Consider the following 8506-nt stretch of genomic DNA (forward strand, 5'->3'; position numbering starts at 1 on the left):
ACAGCACAGCGGTGGCGCAAGCCACACACGCGCCGCACCGTGCATGGTAAACGATAATATCGGCCAAAACCAACGCACAGGTCGCCTTCCAGGTACAAGAGAAACCTTTCTCAATCTTCCGCATGCTCACCCCTCACGATATCACTCTCTCTCTGTGCGTGCTGTGTGTGTGTGTGTGTGTGTGTGTGTGTGTGTGTGTGTGTGTGTGGTGTGTGTGTGTGTGACGGCGTGCGGTGCGTGCGTGTGCGCGTGGCGTGTGGGCGTGTCCTGTCTCTCTCACTCTCTACGTCTCCGTCCCTCTCTCTTCTTTCACTCCCTCTATCTCCATCCCTCTCTCTCGTTCTTAACCTCCCTCAATTTTTGGCATTTACCACTCCCTTCCCTAACTTTAGACGACGAGAGCAGCCCAGCGGCTCCAAACCATCTTAATATTCACTACAGCATAAAAAGAATCCTCACTTTACAAGTCAATGAAACTCAATGATATTAAAGCGGCTGCAAATGTATGAGGTCCCCCGGTCGATACGATGGCAGGCAGTTCGCAGTGATCACGTGTCAATCCAACGCAGTCTCCTTAAAACGCACGCACGCACGCACGCACGCAAGCACGCGCGCACACGCACTGACGGACCGCACAGACGGATGTAAACACGCGCAGACAGAAACAAACGCACACGCACGCACGCACGTAATCGCAGCAGTGGCCGGCGGAACGAAGATTTTAAGAGACGACCGTTAAAATTAACGACGACGCACATAAAACGACTCATGCCGAGTGACGTCGCCACACTCCCTCCTCCTCTTCTTTCCTCCTCCCCTTCTCCTCCTCCGGCCTGCGCAAAACGCTTCACGTGCTCACAAAACCCGCTTCACGGCCGATATGCTCTATAGCTGCGGCAGCCGCTTATGAATTTCATGGCGGCTGATTTCATTAGTGCTGTTCGGAGATTTGTCGCCTAACGAGAACAAATCGTCACTTTCCGCGCGGGGGCGATGCTGAATTCCTGCCCCATACTGCACGCTCAGCACAATGAAGCTAAACACAGGCTCGCACGCTAGCTGCTCGCTTCACTCTCTCTCTCTCTCTCTCTTTCTATCTTCTCTCTCTCCTCTCTCTCTCTCTCTCTCTCTCGTCTCTCTCTCTCTCTTCTCTCTCTCTCTTCTCTCTCTCTCTCTCGCTCTCTCTCTATCTTTTCTCTCTCTTCTCTCTCCTCTCGCTCTCTCTTAAATCTACTTACTCTTCCTCTCTCTCCTCTCTCTCCCTCTAAATCTATCTATTTCTCTCTCTCCCTCTAAATCTATCTTACTCTCTCTCTCGCGCGCCTCGCTTTCTCGCACTCTCTTTCTATCTTGCTCTCTCTTTCTCTCCCCACTCTTATTCATTTTCCATCCACCTGTCTCTCCCCTCTCTCTCATCATTCCCCTCCCACCTCTCTACCCTATCGTAGCCGGTTATCTCGCGCTTCTCCCCCTCCCTTCTCTCTGGCCTTCCTCTGTCGCCGCCGCTGAGGCGAATACGACGAAGAAGATACGATAAACGTGGCGACACGAGCGGAAGACCGCGCCGGACGGACATCGTGTTTAAGGCGCCAATAAGTCATATATATCAGGAGTAGATAGTAGTGGGAATCCTATTATCTACTCTCTGATATATATGTTGCAGACCTCGTCTGCCCTGGCTTCACACCCGCCCATCTTCCCGCCATCCATCCCATTACCCCGCGAGACGCGCATCTCTCGTTATTCTAGGAAAAGTCGCCGCCGCCGCCGCCGCCATCTTTGCTGAAGACGGATTTCAAATTAAGTTTGATTCCTGCGCGAGCGGAAGCCGGATAAAACACGGTATATGGCGAGAAAAAAAAACACGTGCGCGGCATGTAAACGGAGGGGATTAGATGATGCAAGCCATGGTTTTTCATCGGACGTTAGAAGTTGGTAGAGCGCGGCGGGAGCGGGATGGTGGACGTGGCTGGTAGGTGAGCCGCGGAGAAGGGTGGAGGAAACGGCAGGGATCTATCGACAGTGGAAGGCAATGGATTTAAGACAGGAGAGAACATTTGCGCAGATGTAGGGGAGCGCCTGGGATGATCGGATCCATCGGATGAAAGCCGTAGAGAATGTTGGAGATTTGTGCAACATGACACTGGTGTGCAGTGTCGGATATCAGGAGACGTCATGAAGCCACGAACGAGAAGCGTCAGGGGACGCGTATAGCAATTCTGCGGAGGGGAATTTCTTCGAGAGATTAGAGGCGGGGGTGTAGCCGGGGAGTTGGAGTAGAGCTTGGAGGCAGAGAGAAAAAAACCTATTAGCTCATTACCCCAACCGCAGCAGCAGAGCAGCAGAAACACCAGCAACAGCAAGCAGCAGCAGCAGCAGCAGCATCACCAGCAGCAGCAGCAGCAGTAACAGCATCTCTTCCCCCCCTTCTCTCTCTCTCGCTCTCTCTTTAGTATATATATATATAATATTATATATATATATATATATATATATATATTGCCGCGTACAACCACTGAGCGATATACTAGGGCTCTGGAGTAGAAGTAATGCGCATCATGGAACAGCCTAATAATATAGTCCGGTCGTAACCATTCGCAAATTGGTTGGCTAATTTGTTCTTGACATTTATTTCCCCATAGCTGGGAGCGCAGCTGACGACGGGATGCGAGGGTGAAGGTCTGTGGACCGATACGAAGTTGCATCTCTCCGGGGAAGAGGACCGAGTCTCCGTGAAGTCTTATATCATGAAAGCTAATGCCACTTAACTACGGAGGCGACAGTGTACTGCGTGGCCCTATCACCGAAGCCTATGAGAGTTCCCAGCACAAACTCTCCGATGATTGCAAACAGATTAACGAGAGTACATAATAAAGATTATTATGTACGTCTCTATTACGTTATATGTACTCCTCATATTACACACGTGCGGCTGTACACGCGATTCTCCAAGTTCACCATACCGAAGGAACGCAATATCGTATACCAAAAATGCTAGGCTCCCAAACCACTTTTGTGCGAACTAGAGGGTTGACGAGTTGTGTGAGAGGAAACGGTGTCCCACACTCCCTCCCCACCGCCGCACAGTTTCCTTAAGTGGCACACATAACCTGCTAATCACTTAAATAACAGAAGTAAATAGCATTAACATTATAGACGTGCCGTTTTCATGAATTCGGACGTTGCAGTAGCAAATTGAATGCATACGCGTGGAGAAAAAAACGAGAAAAAAAACAGTCCCCCCAAACAGGCAATACCTCAATAGGACACTCACTCCGACAGCCTTGATTACAAATCGACAACCGCCACGAAAAAATGCTCTTATCTCCACAATACACATGTACGTATTGATCGGAAGCGAGATAAATCTAATCAATAACAAATCTGACAATGGGATACAGAAGCCACCACCGGCGGGACGCAGCGCAACAAGCAAATATTAACATCTGTGACCCATCCATCATTTCATCTTTACAGTCGGACAAACAAGCATGCGAGGCTTTCAGCACGCACGCACGCACGCACACACGCACGCTCGCTCATACGCACGCACGCACGCACGCACGCTCATACGCACGCACGCACGCACGCTCACTCACACGTTCGCACGCACGCTCATACGCACGCACGCACGCACGCACACTCACACACACTCGGCCTCGGCTAGAGAATGTAGCGCTCATTAGTTTCATTATTCCAGAAAGAGCGCTGCCAGTTGAAGCCACCAGGGTGCGCTGCTCAACTACGCTCATCTGCAAACCTTAGGTACTGTGGGCGGGTGGGAGGTGAAAGAACCACTCGAAATCGCTCGAGAATAAAAGTTCCAGTTTACGAACCGGCCCTCCAAGTATCGATTCGTGAAATCCGTCCGTTCATCAGAGACTGAACTAATGCAACAAGGGCAAGTCGAAATCTCCGGCATAGCTGCAAGCCGACGATGGACAGACGCTGTCAGATCGTGACGCGTGGCCTTGGGCGGCGCGGGAGGAGGAGGAGGAGAACGAGAGAGCCCCACCGTTTACAGCTCCTCTCACCTTGGGCGGCGCGGGAGGAGGAAGAGAACGAGAGAGCTCCACCGTTTACAGCTCCTCCCACCTTGGGCGGCGCGGGAGGAGGAGGAGGAGAACGAGAGAGCTCCACCGTTTACAGCTCCTCCCACTTTGGGCGACGCGGGAGGAGGAGGAGAACGAGAGAGCTCCACCGTTTACAGCTCCTCCCACTTTGGGCGACGCGGGAGGAGGAGGAGAACGAGAGAGCTCCACCGTTTACAAGGTCCTCCCACATTGGGCGGCGCGGAGAGAGGAGGAGGAGAGGAGGAGGAGGAGGAGGAGGAGGAGGGAGGAGGAGGAGAAAGCTCCACCGTTTACAGCTCCTCCCACCTTGGGCGGCCGCGGAGGAGAGGAGGAGGAGGAGAAGGAGGAGGAGGAGGAGGAGGAGAAAGCTCCACCGTTTACAGCTCCTCCCACCTTGGGCGGCGCGGGAGGAGGAGGAGGAGGAGGAGAACGAGAGAGCTCCACCGTTTACAGCTCCTCCCACCGACCGACGCCACTGTGAGCGCGCCGCCTAGCATGGCAGAAAAAACACACGAGTGGTCGCACACAAGAACGACGTGCTGCCACTACGAACACCCGGCGCGGTAATTGAGTAATTTTACTCAAGTAAAATGATGCAAGCGTCAAAATACTCACGTGTGGGCCGGATTTTCGTTGAGTTTTCTGACGCATGCATCAATAAACTCAATATCAAACATGTTTGATAATTTTTGACTCATGCGTCAAAAAAAAACTCAACGTGTGCGCGCTAGCTGCGTAAATTTACTCAACACTGGTACTCACAGCGCATGCGTATAAATCATTTTAAAGATGACTGCGCCCAGTATTGGCTGCGCACAGTCACGTGACCTACATTGCCACTTATACCTCGAGTAATTTTACTCACGTGTGCGGCGGACGCTGAAAATATTTCGCGTGAGTATTTTGACGCATGAATCATTTTACTTGAGTAAAATTACTCACGTGTGCGCCGGGCTTTATTACATGTAACAGATAGTAGCGGCAACACACGCGCGCGTCCAGCGTAACGGGCCTGGCAATAGACCCCGCACAACGTCTCAACATAGACGAAGGCACCGCGAAGGAACCTTCACGTCGGCCTCAGCCTGCGCGCACTTATACTCCGTACATACCCCGTACATACCCCGTACAGACTGCTAGTCCGGGTCAGGCGCGCGCCAAATTTTTGCAGTGTGTACAGTGTACACGCTATCCCGCTCTAAATACGTACTAGTCCGGACTAATCTGGCCCCGAAAATTGAGGGCCTGGCGCGCCTGGCCTGGACTAGTTTGATGTGAGATAAAATTTTGCAGTCTGTACGGGTATTACAATGTACAGTTAAACATGTGGCAGCGGCCACCTCTATAGAACGGACACCTATCAGCCACCCAACACGCACAACGTCTATAATGAACCCTTTTAGACATTTTTCTTGAGTGAAAGTTACACCAGCGAAACTACCTCGATACAGAATTGATGCGTTTCCCTTGAGCGAGCTTCATATACAAGTTTTGGTGTAATTTCTCAAATCGAACTCTCAGGCAATAACGAGTGGGGTGCACACATCTCTGGGGGCGTGCACAGGTTTTTCGGCATGGCATTTGCCAGTCGCAGTACCCGTGACACAGCGCCGAGTGAATCACGAAGCCACGAGGATGAGCAACTGAGCTGCTAAATGGCTGCATTTCCTGATAGAGTTAACATGTTCACTCAAAAAATTGCCTACGCATGTAGAAACGGCAGAGTGCGATTTGTAAAGACGACCGCTCGGTTAATTCGTGGCGGCAGCGGAAGTGAATGAATGCAGGATGCGAGAAGCAGAAGTATCAGAGCTGAACAGGGATTAGCGTGTTCCATTAGAAGTGCATTCAGAATGGCTTCCTACTCCCCCATGATCACCTCGACTTGCTTCCCGTCTTTAATTGCAGGTCAAAGCGAGCTTGCCTGTGCAGCACTGGGTAACGAAGCAGTCAGAGAACTGCTTGGAGTGACTGTCCAGTACAGGGTAAGAATGAAAGCAGAGTACCAATGGGAGCGACTTTGCAGCGCAGGGTAACAGTGCAAGCCTGCCTGCCGTGCACAGGGTAACAGTGCTGTGAATCAATCAAACAGCCTGCCTCACTTCTGCCGATCAATCAATCGATCACAGCGGGCTGCTAAGGCAAGTTCTTTGATCATGATGGTATTGATCTCTCTTCGTGCAGCCTGACATAACTGCCATCAGCAGTAGTAACGCGAGCCGCTGCCACTACAATCAGAAAGCTCGCTAAATGGGGGTTTAATGGTAAATTATATAATTTTCCAATCTCTTAATATTGAATGCAATCCATAAATTTATCACGATGAGAAAATGCACCTATTCAATCACTTTTAGAATATGTACAAAAACGATAAAAAAGTGATAAAAACATACAGTGCACACCACACATTCTTTCATCACTATGGACTTACCTCAGGTGTGGCACATGGTGTGGACGCCAAATCGTGGTACTAAAAATCGTTCAGATCTCTAAACAATATGCTGCTTGAGCTTCTTCTTTTCCTCTGTAACACTAAGAATAACAATATAATTACACTCACGCTTATAATATGAAATTTAACCAGCGTTAATGTGCCAGTTTGTGCTTTACTCTCCCCAATACCCTTTCCATCACATTTTCGACTCGTTGTGACCTTTAACGTTTCACCTAGAGCAGCTCTCGCCAGAATAAAACTTCACATATCCCGTCGCCACGCCTACGCCCCTGCTCAATCGACGGTGGCACCGCCTAAAGGCGCAACGATGCCCCCTACCCCGTACATTTCCGCAAGGGTTGTGACAGTCGACAGTGTCAGCAGTCAATGTTAACAATCAGCGACGATCATTCAGCCATGTGACACGCTAAGATACGCGACGTCACGAGCACATGCACTTGTCGTAACACAAAGTGCTCACTGTGGTGCTCTTAGCAAACTCGCACGCACGCACGCACGCACGCACGCACGCGAGACAGACGCTGCATACAGGAACCTGCGGCCGGTCACACACGCTGTTCACATTGCGCATCGCACGCGGTTAGTTCGTCTGCATTCACCCCGACGATCGTGTGCTGCCTGCCTGCACTCACCCTAACGATCGTGTTCTGCCTGCACTCACCCTGACGATCGTGTGCTGCCTGCACTCACCCTCCCACACACACACGCACGCTTGCACGCACGCACGCACGCACGCACAATTACGTTCGCATTGTTGTTTTATCGCGTGGACGGCTACCCCACGCACCATCCCCGACCTCCCTCGCTCAGCTTCACTAGTCATGTCAGCAGGTGAGCCAGCGATCGACTACAGCATACAAACCGCGTGCCGCGTGCGTAAACATAATTATACGTGGAGAGTATGCAGAGGGTGGGGTGTAACCACCACTACTGCTGTTGCTGGCATGCATATGCTGTACCACTCTGTTCATCACCTAGCTAGTACCTACACCATATTGATCACCTCTTAGAATAAGATGGGTTGTGGCCGTGTTAGAGCAGGCGATGATTACCTACGGTAGCACATCGCTAGTTGCTCTCCCAAGACAAGCGAAGGCAGGACAGTCACCCCAGTCCACTAAAGGACACAACCATCTGTCAACAACAGGGCGAGATAGGCACCTCTGTTAACAACAGCACAGAACACAATCAACCCCACTACAGGACACAGCCACCTCTCAACAGCAGGATGAGACAATCGCATTTGTCAACGACAGCACAGGACACACACGCGCGCGCACGCACACACGCACGCACACACACCCACACGCACGCACGCACGCACGCACGCGCACACACAACGACAGTGACTTCGCAGGACACCCAGCACGTGTCGTGGATAGCTGGTGGTCAGAAGGTAGTGCATGGCTCGCACTATGAATGAGTGAGGCACCACCGTACATACCTCACTTGTCACCTCGAGCTGCTACGGGAGCGCAGAGCCGAGCTTAGCGGCATCCGTGCGAGATCATGATGCTGACAGCTGGCTCGGCGCTATGACACACATGTTGCCGCTTTTATACTAGGGTTTATCCCGCTTCAGGTCCGGACCTGAAGCGGGATAACCCCCAGTATAAAAGATCGAAACATACTTAGCCCGAGCTAAAGTTATCCCGTTCTAGGGGGTGGTTCAGGTCCGCTTCAGACCCGAGCTAACGTCAGTATAAAAGGTATCTCGACTTTAGCTCGCTCTAAAGTCGCTCTTAGCTCGCAGTATAAAACGACTTATCCCGAGCTAAAGTTATCCCGCTTCAGAAGCGGGCTAAAGTCGTGCGCAGTATAAAACGACATATCTCGAGCTAAAGTTATCCCGCTTCAGAAGCGGGCTAAAGTCGTGCGCAGTATAAAAGCGGCAACAGACACATATTAGCCTGCGCGTGGACACCACGACGAAGGGGGGAGAGGGAGGGAGGGAGCGAGGGGAAGTGAAGGAGGGAGA

The 8506-nt window shown here is 51.4% G+C and overlaps 1 protein-coding gene across 2 annotated transcripts in view; it reads right to left on the minus strand.

Annotated features, from left to right (window-relative positions):
• LOC106807905 (protein kinase C and casein kinase substrate in neurons protein 1-like) overlaps positions 1-6605 on the minus strand; it is a 57773-nt gene extending 51168 nt beyond the window's left edge. For both annotated transcript variants that reach the window (XM_014810414.1, XM_014810413.1), the window contains exon 1: positions 6505-6605. The gene's annotated coding sequence lies outside the window, so the exon portion shown is untranslated. The remainder of the gene's footprint in view (positions 1-6504) is intronic.
• Positions 6606-8506: the final 1901 nt, after the last annotated feature.

This window comes from Priapulus caudatus, unplaced genomic scaffold, assembly GCF_000485595.1.
Source record: "Priapulus caudatus unplaced genomic scaffold, Priapulus_caudatus-5.0.1 Scaffold241, whole genome shotgun sequence".
Taxonomy (NCBI): Eukaryota; Metazoa; Priapulida; class Priapulimorpha; order Priapulimorphida; family Priapulidae; genus Priapulus; species Priapulus caudatus.